We start from the raw sequence: 17,854 nt of genomic DNA on the forward strand, positions 1-17,854 counted from the left end.
GGGATCCAGGAAGAGCTAGCCAATTAGTTACAAGGTCTGGGCCCGAAACGTCAGTTTTTCTGCTCCTCTGATGCTGCTTGGCCTGCTGTGTTCATCCAGCTCTACACCTTGTTATCTCAATTAGATACAAAATTGGCTTGATGTTAGGAGACAGCGGGTGGTGGTGGAGGGTTGTTTTTCAGACTGGAGGGCTATGACCAGTGGTGTGCTGCAAGCATCAGTGCTGGGTCTGCTGTTATTTGTCATTTATATAAACAATTTGGATGAAAATATAGGAAGCATGGTTAGTAACTTTGCAGTTGACACCAAAATTCATGGTATAGTGGATAGTGAGGAAGGTTATCTAAGATGTAATGGATCAGACCAGACACCCTAAATATAATTTAAGAAAGTGGTTTAGACGCTAACATTTTCTTATTTTAAAGGTAGATGTGAAGTGCCATGTTCCAGATGCAGTATGACTGGTTAAGGAAAACACAATTTATTTAAACACAATAGTTAAAATACAAACAAAAGAAAGACGAATTTAGAACAACTTAACTGTAGGAAAACTTAACCAAATAATAGATACAGGAACATATTACTAATTAGCTGTTCAAATTAGTAACACCCCAAAAACATACATAAGAACATAAGAACGTAAGAACTAGGAGCAGGAGTAGGCCATCAGGCCCCTTGAGCCTGCCCTACCATTTAATAAGATCATAGCTGATCTTTTTGAGACTCAGCTCCACTTAACCACCCACTCACCATAACCCTTAATTCCTTTACTGTTCAAAAATTTATCTAGCCTTGCCTTAAAAACATTCAGCGAGGTAGCTTCAACCGCTTCACTGGGCAGGGAATTCCACAGATTCACAACCCTTTGGGTGAAGAAGTTCCTCCTGACCTCAGTCCTACATTTGCTTCCCTTTATTTTGAGGCGATGCCCTCTCGTCCTAGTTTCACCTGCTAGTGGAAACAACCTCCCTGCCTCCACTTTATCTATTCCCTTCATAATCTTATATGTTTCTGTAAGATCTCCCCTCATTCTTCTGAATTCCAATGAGTATAATCCCAGTCTACTCAGTCTGTCCTCATAATCCAACCTTCTCAACTCTGGAATCAACCGAGTGAATCTCCTCTGCAGTCCCTCCAGTGCTAGTATATCTCTTCTCAAGTAAGGAGACCAAAACTGCACACAGTACTCCAGGTGTGGCCTCACCAGGACCCTATACAGCTGCAGCATAGCCTCCCTGTTTTTAAACTCCATCCCTCGAGCAATGGCAGACAAAATTCCATTTGCCTTTTTAATCACCTGCTGCACCTGCAATCCCACCTTCAGTGATTCATGCACAAGGACACCCAAGTCCCTCTGCACAGCAGCGTGGCAAACACCCCTTGGCAAAAAGGAAAATTCAGACACAGATTCTCACATGCAGTTTGCCAATCCAGAAGGAAAAAACATCAAGAGAAAATTCAGAGAAAGTAGCAGCGAGGAGACATTCACTGAAGCTTTCAACTCTTTTGAGATCCCAAAGGTTTCTGCTTAAAACTAAACCTAAAAATTAATATAAACTAGAAAGCCTGGTCTCTGAGAGCTGGCCATACCTAGGCTGATTCCATTACTCCAACTTTAAAATAAAACCCAAGACCTCACAAATTGTTTACTTTCTTAAAGACAGCTCTACCTTACAACCTCTCTTTGAAAAAAAGGACAAAATAATCTCTTAAAGTGACAGCATCGTCAAAAAGAGTACAACAGGGTCTTGATCAGCTGGGCCACTGGGCCAAGGATTGGCAGCTTGAGTTTAATTTAGATGAACATGAGGGGCTGCATTTTGGTAAGACAAACCAGGCAGAACTTACACAGTTAATGATGGGGCCCTGGGAGTGTTGTTCAGAGAGACCTAAGGGTTCAGGCACATAGTTCCTTGAAAATGTGCCACAGGTAGACAGGGTGGTGGAGAAGGTGTTTGGTAGGCTTGCCTTCATCGGAGTCGGAGGATTGAGAAAAGGAGTTGAGACGTTTTATTGCGGCTGTAAAGGACATTGGTGAGGTCACTTTTGGAGTACTGCGTACAGTTCTGGTTGCCCTGCTGTAAGATGGATATTATTAAATTACAAAAAGGTGAAGTAAAGATTTACAAGTTTGCTGCTGGGACTGGAGGGTCTGAGTTGTGCGGAGAGGGTGGATAAGCTGGGACTTTTTTCACTGGAGTGTGGGTGGTTGAGGGGTGACCTTATATAAGTTGATATGAAATGCTGGAGTTCAGAAGAATGAGGGGGAATCTGATTGAGGTATATAAAATGCTAAAGGGGAATGATCAGGTGGACGTTGAATAGATGTTCCACCTTCTGGACAGTTTCGAACAAGAGGTCATAGATACAGAGTGAGAGGAGGTAGGTTCAAAACTGAGATGGGAAGAAACTATTTCTCCCAGAGGGTCATGAGTCTGCAGAACACACTGTCCCAGAATGCATTGAAGGCAGAATTAATCAACAGATTCGAGAAAGAAGTAGAAATGTTACTGATAAAAAGCAGGATAAAGGGCTATGGGGAGCAGACAGGAGAGTGGTGTTCAGACCAGGCTAAGATCAGCTATGATCATGTTAAATGGTGGAGCGGGTTCAAAGCGCTAAATTGCCTGCTTCCGCTCCTAATTCCTAAGTTCTTATCGTGATGGACATTGATAAGGTGAATAGCAAAGGTCTTTTCCCTTGGCTAAGAGAATTCAAAAGGCATAGTTTGAAGGTGAGATGGGAAAGATTTAAAAGGTACCTGTGGGGCACCTGTTTCACACAGAGGGTATTGTGTATATGGAATGAACTGCCAGAGGAAGTGGTAGATGCAGGTACAGATACAACATTTAAAGTATATTTGGGAGGTATAAGAATAGAAAAGGTTTAGAGGGATATGGGCAAAACGCAGGCAAATGGGACTAGTTTACTTTGGGAAATGTAGTTGGAATGGACGAGTTAGTCTGAAGGGTCTGTTTCCAGGCAATATGACTCTATGACAGACTCCTTCAAGATTCTAAAATATCCTGCCTTTCCCCACCCTTATAATGCTGTCAGTTTGGATGGAGCTTTACGCACACTTCAGCATTAACCCTTTCGGCATCATTATACAAGAGAGAAACCAATCCAGTGTCTTCTCTTGACCTGTTCATGTAGGGCAGATTCTAAACTAGGATTTTCAGGGGAGGTTCAGGCACAGATCTGAACTGCTCCCTCATTGCATAGAAATACAGTTAAATGGCAAACTGTGTCTTTCAAAGGAAACTGAAGCTATTTTTTAATCCAAGATTCCCCGTGATCTCATCCACTCCATAAAGCCCATCCTTCAAAGTAAACACCAAGCAAGATTTTGACAACCTTAATCAGCAATGCTATAGCACACTTAGCTGGTGAGTGAAAAGGGCTGAATCAGCGAAAAGAACAGCTGAGGTTATAAAAACAGGAGTGGACCAATCAGCATCCCTTTCCCACCAAGCCTGAAACTGAATTCCTTTAACTCATCTTTTGTCCATGTCAATCCAGACTCTTAGCTAAACAAAAACAAAAACTCTTAACAAAAACCTTAGCAGCTGAATGTTAATTCCTCTGTTCTTTGTGCAGATGCTCTCTGCCCTTCCAAACGTTTCCAGTGCTATGCCCGAATCTGAGTCAGTCCTAGTTATTTTTTAATATGATTGTGGTGATTTTTGAGAAGTTGCTGGTGGGCCCTCTCCATGTACTGGCCCTTGTTGTCCCGTGCAGAATTAGTAGAAATGATTTAATCAGGATGATGTGTGGCTTGGGGACAGGTGATGCCATTTCAATCTCATTGCAGTCCCTTTCTGTGGTAGAGATATGAGTTCAGGAGTCCCTATCAACCTAGGCTTAATGGGTTGATGCCTTGCATTATCCTGTGGCTAGCAGTCATTGTCAGAGCTGGTCAGTAGATCCAGGGGCGCTCATCAACCTTATTGCTCTGTTCAGATTTGGCGTTAGGCTTCCTGATTGTTTTATGCTGGAGCGGACTCAGGCAAACAAGTGTTTCCCCACAGTTCTGACTTGAACTGTGCATTGTGGAGAGACTGCGTGGGGTCAGAAGGTGGGTAAGCCGTCAGAACATACCAAGGCATCTGTCCTGCTATTGTATCCATATTGTATGGTCAGACGTTCTGGTCAGGCTATTTAGAGAATAGCCAATTTTTGTCCTTCAATCAATATTACTAAACCAGATTATTTGGTTGATATTGAGTTGCTGTTGGTGGAAGCTTGCTGTGCACATTTTGACTGCTGTGTTTCCTACTTTCACAAATGTACCCAAACTTCAAAAATCTTCCATTGGCTGTAAACTGCTTGGGATATTGCGATGTTGAGGAAAGCTCTGTATGAAATGAATTTTTTGAAGAAGGGTCCAAACCCGAAACGTCAGCTTTCCTGCTCCTCTGATGCTACTTGGCCTGCGGAGTTCATACAGCTCTACACTTTGTTATCTCTGTATGAAATCAAACTCTTTTCTTTCTAGTAATTTATCCTCAGCGAAGGAAATACAGCGTGCTTGTCTAATGTAGACATTTTTACTGTAATAGTTTATGAGCTTTTAGTTCTGCTGGCAGACGGCAGTGTTTAGAATGGAGTATTTATTAAGATTTCTCAGAATAGTGGAAGCTAGGTGGTCCTCAAATTGCACTTCCCATCATTTGCAGTGAATTATAAACCATGCATGGGTTGTTTAACAGTTGGTGACTCACTGTACTTCCTTTCAGACATGGGTTTATGAGGCAAATTAGGTGCACTGTCCAGAAAAATAATTACTTTTAGAATGGAGTTTGTATTTAATAGATATACTTTAAAGAGGGAACTGTACTCCATGCGTCAAGAGTTGTTTATGCTCTTGTTTACTTAGGTAGCCTGATAGAGGCAAGAATTGCAGTGAATACAGCAATATTATAAACTAGATAACAAGGTGTGGAGCTGGATGAACATAGCAGACCAGGCAGCATCAGAGGAGTAGGAAAGCTGACGTTTCGGGTCTGGACCTTTCTTCAGATTTCTGATGAACAATATCAATTGAGACAAGTTTGGCCTAGTTAATGTTACGCTGAGTCAGAAACTGATGGAAACAAGATTCCACATGTTCCTGATACTTTCATAAAGATCTCCAATTTTATAACCTCAGATCAGGTTAGATCACTTTAAGATCAGATAAAAGATAATGAATAGTTGGCGGGGGTTGCAAGACAATAATTTAATCAGGGCTATATGGTTCATACCCCAGTGCCAGACAATAGTTTAATCAGGGCTATATGGTTCATACCCCAGTCTGCATGGGCACAGCTAAATGGCCAAGTCCTGCTGTTGTACAGATATGTCCAGCAGGCCTGGCTACAGGCATCGGGTAATTTGACTCTCATAGCAGGAGCTATCTTGAAGGGGATGTGAACTACAACATTATCATTATATAATTGGTTGGTCCGTACTCTGATTGAACATTGCTTCCTAATAAAGGTGCAGAGTTGCAAACTTACTTGATGCTGTGAACCAACTACCTCATAGAGCGTAGAACATAGAACAGTACAGCACAGTACAGGCCCTTCAGCGCACGATGTTGTGCCGACCTATTATCCTACTAAGATCAATCTACCCTGCATACCCTACATTTTACTATCCTCCATGTGCCTATCCAAGAGTCGCTTAAAAGTCTCTCAAGTATCTGACTCCACTCCCACTGCTGGCAGCGCATTCCACATGCACACCACTCTCTGTGTGAAGAACCTACCTCTGACATCTCCCCTATACCTTCCTCCAATCACCTTAAAATTATGCCCCCTTGTAATAGTCATTTACGCCCTGGGAAAAAGAACTGTGGAGCATTTTAAATGAAGAAAATATTATTGGTTAAAACATCCATTTGGAGAAAATTACTTTGATGTTTTTGCATATTAAATAAAATAAAATCGAAGAGACCACTGTGACTTAAGTGTGCTGACAAGTAACTGGTGAGTCAATGGCTTGATCCAAATTTATGGCCCAATGGTTATGGCTCACACAGCTTAAACTGTCAATGTAGAACATAGTATTAATAATTCACAATCAAGACATCAGAAAGGTGTTTTCTTGTCCCTCCACTCAAAAGTGGGTGAATTAACATTGTCTTTCAAGACAAGAGCCACAGAACACAAACAGGAGAAGGCAACTAGAGAACAAGGAAGGGGCTGAATCTTTGTAAGGCCAGGTTCATACAGAGACCTGAAGGGGCATTTGGAAGGGATCACTGTTCCACATAGTACAACTGTACAAGAGACTATGGATACAAAGTCTGAGGTGAGAATTGCAGCCAGAAGCTGGCCAAGGTTATGCCTCAGGGAATTCCTGACCAATGGGCACTTCCTTTATACTTTGCCCCATGAGACATGTCCTCAAAAATTCTGCAACATGGAAGGCAAAATTAGCCATGGTTTCAGTTACTGATTTTTTTTTTCCATTGTAAAAGGAATGTTTGTCATTATAAAATGAGAATAAGTTTAAGCTTTTCCAGAATTGAGTAATTTGCCAACTCCTTTCAGTCTGCTGGTATAGTTCATGTACAGAAGGCCCCAAAAAAGGGAGTAAAGGTATCTGGGCAAGTCAAGTTGATTTGAAAATATGGAAGATCGAGAAATTTGGGATAATTTTACTGAAACAGAAGGTGCTGTAAGTACACAACACTTTTACCATAGAGCAAAGACAGATGGTAAAGATAAAAGGTTCAGGCTGTTTATAATAGGTTTACAACTGAGGCATAGTCTTTTCTTTTCAGTGTCTCACACATCCCCAGTCATTTACAATCTATATTAATACTTGGATGAAGAAGGGGTATTACAATCAAAGTCTTGGATAACACAAAAGTAGGTCAGAAGGCAAGTGGCAAGGATGACAACAAGAGTCTGCAGAGGGATAGACAAGTGAATGGAAAACAGAACTTGTCAGATGGAATATTATGTGGGGAAATATGAGGTTATGCACTTTGGCAGAAAGAAAGAGGAGCTTAATATTATTTAAATAGAGAAAAACTGCAGAAAGCTCCAGAACAGAGGGATTTGGAGTCTTCATCCATGAATAACAAAAAGCCAACATTCAAGTCAGTAGGTAATAGTGAAAACAGCTTGAAGATTGGCCTTTACTTCAAAAGGACTGAAATATAAAAGTAAGGAGGTTTTGGCTGTATTGGCTGCCCTGTTTCCTACATTGCAACTGGTGTCTACATTTCAAAGCTGCTTCACTGGTTGTAAAACACGTTTTGGAATATTGTGTTATGTTTCGCATATACCTTTAAGAGACATACTGTATCACACTATGCCTTTTAAGAAAACATGATTGAGATATTATCACTGTGTCAGAGCGTATGACTTGATGGCATAATGATCACAAATACTATCTTAACTTGGATCACTTGAAGCAAGATTATCTTTATAATTTAGTGGGTTAACTTTGATGTCTCTGTGAACGTGATAATCACATATATTATTGAGCTGTAATAAACATGTACTGGGGGATCTTCCAATACTGCATTAGTCGTGCCTCACTTCTTTTTGTAAATGATAACATTAGCATCACCACGTCAGGGCAAATACACTGCTGGAGATAAAATCCACATCAGCACTCATTTAAGTGAAAGGTTTTCTTTCTTTTCTGAATAAGGGATAATGCACTGATACAATGTAGAATAATTTCTGCTCTACTGAGGATAGAATTTGATATATTATAGTTCAGAAGAAGACTGGGAGCAGTTTAGATTTGAGACTATTATAATCATTGATAGAAAGAAGCATATAAGTTGATATGGTGTCTATCACATCCTAAAGTGCTTTATAGTCAATACATTGCTTTGGATGTGTAGTCACTGTTGTAATGTATGTTATCACTGTGAAAATTATCTACCTCAAGTTACGACAAAGATGTTTTCTTTCTATCTAGTCAATGTTCCTTCTGTCATGTCTTATAAAAGATTTCTTTTTGTGGTATGACCGTATAGCCACCTTCAGATGACTTTATTTATCATTTTTTCTAAATGTCAACATTGTTTTGACTCTGAAATAACTCCACAAAGGCTGATATTCTGTCACCAAGTCACCCTGGCTCGAAGGGCCAGACGGCCTACTCCTGCTCCTAGTTCTTATGTTCTACACCTGCACAGTACATGAGCTCTGACCAGCTAGCTCAGGGCCAGTCCCTAGAGTGAGGAGAATCCCTGTGAATCCTGTTTATATCTGTCAGCCGGGGCTCCCTGATGGGCCCAAGTGAACAGCCTCAATCAGGGAACTCGTACTCAATGAGATCCACCTGGCCAACCTCATTCCAATCACTACAAACCCATTATAACTGGGCCATCCGCCAACCCTTACTCAATGTCTCAGTGCAAGTAAGATGGAAAGCAGTTAGCAGCTGCAACCATAGCTGGTTTACCATTTCCCCAAACCAGGAGTGCTGCTGATAACATTAGCACCAAATTAGCTGCCTCACCACAGTCTGGGATCTACCTGTCCTGTGAGGCTCAGAGGTTTGTTGTGGAAGCTCACTGAACCACCCGCAGAACCTGAATGACAAGTACATGGTGAGCCCGTTGACCTACTTCGTATGATTAAATTCAGCAGAGAAGAAAGTTCTACATAAAAACCAAAAGAACTGCGGATGCTGTAAATCAGGAACAAAAACAAAGTTGCTGGAAAAGCTCAGCAGGTCTGGCAGCATCTGTGGAGAAGAAAACAGAATTAACGTTTTGGGTCCGGTGACCCTTCCTCAGAACAGTTCTACAGTTTGCTCACCCTTAGATGCTATGAGCCACCAAATCTGGAGGCCACACGTGCTGTAGAAAATGCTAAAAATAGAGTTAGACAGCGGTTCAAGTCCTGAAAGTAGTGATTAGAAGTAATGCCTGTGAGATGATAAGGAGCACAGTGTTAGGCCAGCATTTTTAACGGGTTTGAATCAAATGTGTAAATAAAATCCCTAAATTGTACTGAGGATAATTTGATGTTTACTTCCTTTTCCCTCCCCTGCACAAAGCATTCATTCATTTTAAAATATCTTCCAATAAACCAGCTACACATTTGGTACAGATCAGACTTTTTTTTGATGGCTGAAGCCTATAATCTGGTTGGATTCTTTGAGTGCTTAACTGTCAAAATGCTGTTAGTCGAACAGCAAACAGCAGAATTAAAATTTTTTCCTGACAATTCAATCGACTCCTGTGCAGTTGCCATGATTTTATAAAGCCTCATCTTTTACACTTCTAAATGGGGCCCTACCTTAAAATCATTTGATTTGTTCTACTTTACCAGACAATAGTGTTCTTTCACAAAGTTTGGGAACAAAATGTACGTACTTTGGTCATTCTCGGCACAAAATTTTTGATGTAAATAGTGGCCCGGACTCGTGAACATCTGGATTTTAACAGCGAGGTTGTTGATAATGTTGTGGGGAAAACAATGTTGCATCTGGGACCTTGGTGATCAAGGGGACGAACTCTGTAACTGATGACTTTTAAGAATTAACAAACGAAACAGAGGAAGAGTGAAGAAGACAAAAGAATTAAAATGGATTAACTCAATGTCACACAACGTACAGAAAGAGAAATAATGCGAGAGAAAGAAAAATTGAGTTCTGAGTGAGACAGTTCATGGATGACCTTCTTGCCCTATCACCAATTAAGGCTGTTAAGTAATCAGTTAGCAGCCATCTAAGGGCCTAACCTCACTATTTCATCCATTAAATGCCTTCCCCGCAGGCATGAAATGCAGCTAGTTTCTCAACCAAGAGAATGAAGGTGACCTGCCTTGCAGAGGAGTATTTATTCTTCAGCTGAGGGAGGACAGTACGTAGTAATCAGCAGAGGTTACTCTGTTTGTGTTTAACCTGAAGCCATGAGATTTAATGGGGTCCAGTGTCAATATTGAGGTCTCCCAGAGCAACTCCCCTGCAACACAATAGCACTATGTCACCACTTTTGTTCCCCCTGTCATGTTGGTTAGACAGGACATACCCAGGGATGGTGGTGGGACATTGTGTGTAAGATGTGATTCCATGAGTAAAAATGTGTCAGGATGTTGGCTTGACTAATCTGTGAGACAGCTCGCCCATTTTGTCACTAGCACCCAGATGTTAGTGAAGAGAGCTTTGCAACATAGACAGGGCTGTGTTTGCTATTGTCGTTCCTGGTGCTGAGGCAAGATCCATCTAGTTCATTTCTTTTTTGTTACTTGTTAGCAGTTGAAAACAGCTGAGTGTCTCACCACGCCATTTCAGAGGTCAGTTGACAGTCCACCACACTGCTTTGGGTTTGGGTTCATATGTAAGACAGACTAGATAAGGATAGCAGGTATCCTTCCCCAAAGGTAGATTAGTGACCCAGATGGGTTTGCACTTCAGTTGATTCATGATCATCAGGAAGCCTTATCTTGGTCTCTGGATTAGTAGTCCAGCAATAATACCACTATAGCAATGCCTCATACTTGGAGTGACAGATGAGGAAGAATGGGATAGACACTGAAATCCATAATCCCTGCATATTATCTCCACAGATCAGAAAAACTCGCTGCACGAGGTAATTACCAAGCTAATTGAGTGAGTAATAGCATCTTCCAAAACATAGAAAGGAAAAGCCATTCGTGGTCTGAAATATTGCATTGAAAAAAATAGAGAAAAACAGAAATTTTCAAAAAGTCAATACTTAACAGGCTGGCAGAATGCTTTCTATATATACATATATATAACATGCATTATATAATATATATTATATATATTATATATATATGTAGTTACAGAATTGCTCCAGTAAGTGAACTGATAATGCAGTTTTATACTCTCTACTTGTGCCACATTTGCTCTAATTATCTCTTCCCTTGATTCCTTTGTCCATCATGTAAGCATTAAGTCTGTCCTTCAGCACTTCAATTCCTGTCTGCTTTTACCACTCCATGTTCTACATTCTCATCATTCACTGTATTAAAAAGTTCTTCCAAAATCCTTTCATTCATTCTGCACATGATCGTCTTATATTTATGTTGCCTTGCCCTGGACTTCATTCAATTGTCTTTTTGCTATCTCTTTTCAGGCACTACCTGTTAGTTGCATTTCCTCAGTTCTAGAAACACCTGTAAATATTTTTTCCACCTTCTCCAGATCTTCTGTATCCATTTTTGGTAAAATAGAAACTGGAACTGCACACAGGACTCCAAACTCACTCTAGTCAAGGTTCCTGATTAACATGACAACTCTGCTTTTTTATTCTCTTGCTGTGGAAACGATCTTCAATCCTTTGTTTGCACAATTTATGTCTTTATCAGTTTTACCAGTATCAGTTTTATGAGTAGCTAATTTTAATGATTATGTTTCTGTAGTCAAGAACTCATTGCTCCTTTCCCCTTTTAGTTACATAACTTGCAAGAATGTGGCTTCTATATTCCTTATATCAAACTGAACCTCTTCATCATTTTGAATATTTCACTTTTATCCACAATGTCTGCAAGCGTGTCTACATATTTCTGTATCTTGGTGCAAAATTCATCATCACTAATTCCCTTGTGTTTTCATGGCTTGGCATCAATTGAGTAATATTGACACAATGCCACTAATCTCTCTGTCCAAAACATGAATGTAACAGGTTCTTGAGTGAGGCAGATTGATCCAACAGCCAGCCTTTTATCTGTCACTGCTGGGAGCTTTTTGTGTCAACTTTGCACCCCTTCAGATCCTGACAGTGGAATCTCGAAGTCACGCATTAGATGTTAGGGATTTGCAAACTTTCCGGTGAACTGGGATGAAATATAGGCAGCTAAAGTGCTGGTCATTGTAAAAGAAACTCCCCAGCTCCCCCAGCTCCATAACGCTCCAATTCCAATTTTCCCACTTCCCCTTCTGAAGGCTGGCGTACCAGCTCTACACTGAGGGTGGTAAGTAGCTCAATTGGCTTAGCAGCAGATTAATAATACCAACAAAGTGGGGTGAATTCCTGCACTGGATGTAGTTACTGTGAGGGCCCTGCCTTCTCAACTTCAGCCCTGACCTCAGCCTGGTGCTCCCCAGACATCTCTCTCCAATGAGCAAGCAGCCCCTGGGTCTAAGGCAACTTTCAATCTCGTCAGTTCCCACAAAAATTTGATGCGGCCATTCTTTTTATGTGCATGTCAGCAGTGTAGGCAATGACTAGGCAGTGAGAGTTTTGCTTTCATTTTTGGAGTTCATTATAGGCTAGTCCCTCTCCTACCAGACATCAATATCTGTTTAAACAAAAAAAAAGGCCGATGAATATTGAGATTTGTGTTTGTCCATCTTAGAATCATAGAATCCCTACAGTGTGGAAGCAGGATATTCGGCCCATTGAGTCCACACTGACCGTCTGACAAGCATCCCACATAAACCCAACCCCCTATCTTATACCAATAACCCTACATTACCCATGGCTAACCCACCTAGCTTAAACATCCTTGGACACTATGGGCAATTTAGCATGGCCAATCCACCTAACCTGCATATGTTTGGACTGTGGGAGGAAACTGGAGCAAACCAACGCCGACATGAGGAGACTAACTGCACACACACAGTTGCCTGAGGCTCAGATCAAACGCAGATCCCAGGCACTGTGAGACAGCAGTGCTCACCACTGAGCCACTGTGCCATCCAAGGGATGCTCTTTGGAGAATCAGTGTGGACTTTTTGGGCTGAATGGCCTGCTTCCACACTATAGGGATTCTATGATTCCAAGATCAACAAACATAAGTCTATTGATCTTAGGAGGTCCCTTGGAGATAAATGTCTCACTAAACCAAATGGAGTTGAAATGCAGCAGAACCACGATCTACCCATTTGAATGGTGGAGCAGGCTTGAAGGGAAGCATGTAGTAATGTTGATGCATTCTTAATTGTAAAGTTGCAGTTATTTCCACAAACAAATCAACTCATTGCAGACTGGGATACTGGGACTTTTGATTCAGATCACTGATGATCACACTAGATGGCACTTTTTGAAATTAGGTCGACTCTTGAGAGGACCTTGTTTTTCAAAAGTGTTTTAAATGTGACTTTTTAATTTGCTGAATATAACACTTTCAGCTGCTTTCCTTAGCTGGAATAAAGCAACGATCCCCACTTTGTGTTGGGCACTCAGCCTTTTTTATACACAAAATAATCCAAACACCGATCAAGTGAATATATCTCACTGGTAAATAGAAGCCAAGCAGTCAAGATTACTGGTGTGTGTTTCTGCACATGCCAGGAATCTTGGTGCAGTAACTGTCGATTAAAATCAGGCTGTTGGGAATGAAGCCCTCATGTAATTGTGGTTTCAGTAAACCTTGCTTAATTAAATCCACTACATCCTACAGGAGTCTGTGCATTGGAGATTTGACAGTGATTGAGAGCTTGTATATTGTAGTTCTTACTATAATACCAACATTGAAAAGGCATTCAGATTATCATGTTCAGCTGTTGTGGAGTGTATTTTTGTTATTCTAGTGGAAGAGGAATGAGAACCAATTTTATTAATCCTCTGAGAAGACTTTCTGTTTGTTGGCATTTCTTGCCGCAGCCATTCCATTGTGGATCCGAAACCGTCTGATCAATGTATTAATTAACCAGTGGCGAAACAGAAAGCCAGGGTTTGATTGGCTAATTACAGGGTTGCAGATACTCAATAATCCCTTCCACATTGACAAGAGATCTTCTTTAAATAGTTGGGATCTACAGCAGGAATTCTTTTTGGGTCGAGCCTAAATTGTACTTAAACGCTGTGATTTATATGCAGCTTAAGTGACTTTGGCATTCAGGAATGAACAACTTGGACTTATTTTGAAATCAAAGTCATGCTGAAATACTGATCATTGGAGATGCCCGAGTCCCATCTTTTGACCTTTAAGCATTAGGGTACCCTACCGCTGCTAGGATGCAGCACAGTTTAAGTGAGCTTTTGTTTATTACTTAAAGGCAATTCTCAAATGAATATGTCAACATATGCTGTGACAGCTTCACCCAATTCTTTTCAAATTCACGCACAGTTGCCAGCTGGTCCTGGTTGTGATTAAAAAGGACCTGCACCATGCCGGCCCATAACTTGACGCGACTGTGTGGCCATTTTTGTTCAAATTTATAAATAGGATCACACAAATGAAAGAGTTAAAGTTTAAATCTCAATTGAAGCAAAGTAGAACAGCAAAGTCTGAAAATTTGTTGCAGCCTTCAGAAGGAAAGCCAAACATTCAGTCAAAACTTCCATCTTGGCATTTAGCACACAGAAAAAAAAATGTTTGCTCGATCATCTCAAATGCAGATTAAGAATAAGTGTTACTTCATTCAGCTCTAAATAGTACATCATATTATGGAACAATCAATGACAAGCTTGGAGTTAATTGAAAAAATAGCTCAAATGACTATAGAATTTTTCAGTTCAAATTCGTAGAGATTGTTTTGGATTGATGTTTAACTCAGCTTTTTGTCTATAGCCAGAAGTGCTTTCACACATAACTAAGCATTTTTGTCCATCACCATGTTACTTTTCAACTTTATCTACCATCACTAAATCACCCGTGTTCCCAATTAATTATCAATTTACGTGCAAAGTCCATCAGAGGTGTTGCAATGACACCAAATTAGCTCAGCTGTTTTTTCTCTTTGGTTTTCCTTTGTACACAGAAGTAATTTCACACACAACTGAATGGCTGTCCCCACCACCAAAATATCTGTGGCAATTTGTATCTATTAACCACCACCAATCTAACACTTGCATTTTCCAATTGATTATTTCACATGCACAGCCTGCTAAGGGCAGTGCAGATGGTTAACTCTGTTTTTTTTCACAGAATGATTGAATCCTTGCAGTGTGGAAACAGGCCATTTGGCTCATTGAGCCCACACTGACCCTCCAAAGAGCATCCCCACCCAAACCCATCTCCCCACCCTATCCCTGTAACCCTGAAGTGCTCTTATACAAACTGAGCATTTCTTTTCCGTCACCAAATCAGCCATGATATTTGTTTTAATCTATTAACCACCACCAGTTAATCACCCATTAACTTACAAAGCCTATTAAAGGCAATGTAGTCTGTTAACCGAGCTTTCAGCTCCACATCCCAATGTCTAACAGCTGGAAATTATAAATCCTTTATCCAAAGTCGATTTGCTTATCTGATAAAGAGAAAACATTGTCAGTTAATTAAAACAAATTAAACACTCGATCATGTACATAAATAAACTTGACAGCCATATCATCACATTGCAGGCCATTTCTTCAAAACGAGTTGCTTTATTATTTAACAATTGACTAAGATAAAATGTCACATGCCTGATTTTGGCTTCCAAAGCTGGGTGACCTAATCTTTAACAGAAGAGTAAAATAATGGGATGTGTCAAATCCAGCATGTGGAAACCCCTGTGAGTGGAGTTTCGGAAGATGGTCAGAATCGCTTTACCAGATTTCCTTAATGCAGTTTGTCCATACAGAATCCAATTAGGCAGGATCAGTCTTTAATCTCTTTACAGTTGACAGTAATATAGTGATAGTGGGAATTATATGTCTTGATTTTTACAGTGTGCCACATAAACAGTTTTTAATGGTCCCTATTCCCTCATACCCACCCCCCAACCAAAGATAGCGATTCACTCCATGCTAAAGTTATTTTCTTATTTCTTGACAAGGCTTGAAGATTAGCAAAAATAAGTTGCGTTGCATTGTTACATAGAAGTTTGAGGAAACTTAGGAACATAGGTAGGATTTTCAGCCTCACAAGGCTGTTCTTTCAGAGTTAGATTGAGGCTGTTCTGAGCCTTCTCTCAGAGGGTTGTGAGTCTTAGGAACTCGTTGTCACAGAGATCTGTGGGCGCAGAGTTCTTGTGTATATTTAAGGCTGAAATAGATTCTTGATCAGTAGGGGAATCAAAGGAGTTGGGGAAATAGTAGGAATGTGGACATGAGGAATGTCAGATCAGCGTTGATTCTGTTGAATGGCAGAAAAACTCAAAGGGCCAAATAGCCTGCTCCTGTTCCTATTTCTTATGCTTTCATGGTTTTAACTTCAGCCACCTACACTTAACTTCATCCTCCTACACTATTTGGACACTTGCTTAACACAATTCTATAAATCCGCATTCAATTAGCTTTGCCTCAGCAGCTTTTTTTAAGAGAGAAAGCTCCAAGCTCCTACTCCTTGTTATGTGAAGGAATGTTTCCCAGCTGAACAGCTAGGTTCTAATTTTATGTGATGCCCCATTGCTCTGTACTTCTTTGCCAGAGGGAATCGTTTCTCACTATCTACCCAAGAAACTCCTTTAGTCATCTTAAACACCACAATCAGATCATCCCTTTATTATTTTACTTATGCATTTCTTGGGGCAGTTGTGAAGTTGGCTAGGGCACCTTTTAATGGCCACCCCTAATTGCCCTTGAGAAGGCATTGATGAGCTCCTTTCTTGAATCACTGCAGAATATGTGTAATGCACTGACGGTGCTAGTAGGAGAGTTCCTCATATCGGTGGGACTATAAATGAATTTCAGTGTTTGTTCCTATAAGCAATTGCGCACTACATTCTTTTCAATGGGGTGATGTCTGCAATAGACAATTATAATTTTATTTTAATAGAACTTTATTTTATCTTATCTCTGCATTGATCCTGAGACATGTCATTGGTGCATTCTAGGTGTGATATGAAGGTAAAGGTGGGTTGGGGTGATGGAGGGATATGGGGTCTTCTTGAGTTTGCTCAGGAGCTATGAAGCATGATGGGTGTGTGGAAGAAGGGGTATAGTTTGAATTCAGATGGCATAAATTGGCATGCACGAGGCATGGGGCGTGTGTGAGGGAGAGGGATATGACGGGGTGGGTGGAAGTTTTGTGTTTTGTCCTTTTTTTTCCAAATGAAACTATTGCCTGTTCACCAAGGCAGGCTTTCCACATAGCTCTCCTTCACAGCCAGAACCTTCTATTCTTGTTCCCTGTGGCTTGCTCCACTGCCCATTGGAACACATCACTTCACAACAAAAATTTCCGAAGGTGTCCCGACTCTGTGAATCCATGCCCATATAAGAACAGATAAAAACTTTAGATCCAGGAGTGGGCAATTCAGCTCCTCGAGCCTACTCTCTCATTCAGTACGAACATGGGATCTGACCTCCATCTCAATTCCATTTTCTTGCTGACTCCCCCTAACCATTTAGTCCGTCACTAATTAAAAACCCCTGGTTTATCTCCTCCTTAAATTTATTCCTGGCATCCATCGCACCGTGGAATAGTGAGTTCCACAGATACATGACCCTTTGAGAGAGGTAATTCCTCCGCATCTCTGTTTAAATCTGCCATCCCTTATCCTAAAACTATGACCTCTCGTTCTGCATTGCCCCACAAGGGGAACATCTGCTCCACATCTATTTGTCAATCCCCTTTAGCATCTTACACACATCATTTAAGTCTCCTCTTATTACAAACTTCGCGAGCATAGGGCTAAACTGCTCAATCTCTCCTCATTAGACATGTCTTTCATCTCTGGAATCAATCTAGTAAACCTTCTCTGAACTGACTCCAATGCAATTACATCCCTTCTCAAGGAAGGGGACCAAATCTGTATGCCTATCTTTATGTCTGTGTGGATTCAATTAATACAAATTAATACAATTAATACAAAATAGTTTAACAACTTTTACCCCCCACCCCTTCCAATTTTTCCAATAATTGTTTTGAATATGAATTTCGTTTATAAACTGGATTTGACAACACAAGTAGCCTTGCTAGGAGTTGAACTCCCATTTTCAGGCATATTAGTCCAGACTTCAAGGATAGTTGCACCAGTAACATTATCACTACACCATTTAGCTCTGGTGTTCTTTATTGAGGTGCACAGGCCATTTATCTTTGTGGCT

General features: G+C 40.7%; 1 protein-coding gene across 1 annotated transcript in view; it reads left to right on the forward strand.

Annotated features, from left to right (window-relative positions):
• Window positions 1-17,854, forward strand: part of vegfc (vascular endothelial growth factor c) — a 118,277-nt gene that overhangs the window by 19,018 nt on the left and 81,405 nt on the right. The gene's annotated exons all lie outside the window — the stretch shown is intronic.

Source organism: Rhincodon typus, chromosome 3 (genome assembly GCF_021869965.1).
Source record: "Rhincodon typus isolate 14 chromosome 3, sRhiTyp1.1, whole genome shotgun sequence".
In the NCBI taxonomy this organism is placed as follows: Eukaryota; Metazoa; Chordata; class Chondrichthyes; order Orectolobiformes; family Rhincodontidae; genus Rhincodon; species Rhincodon typus.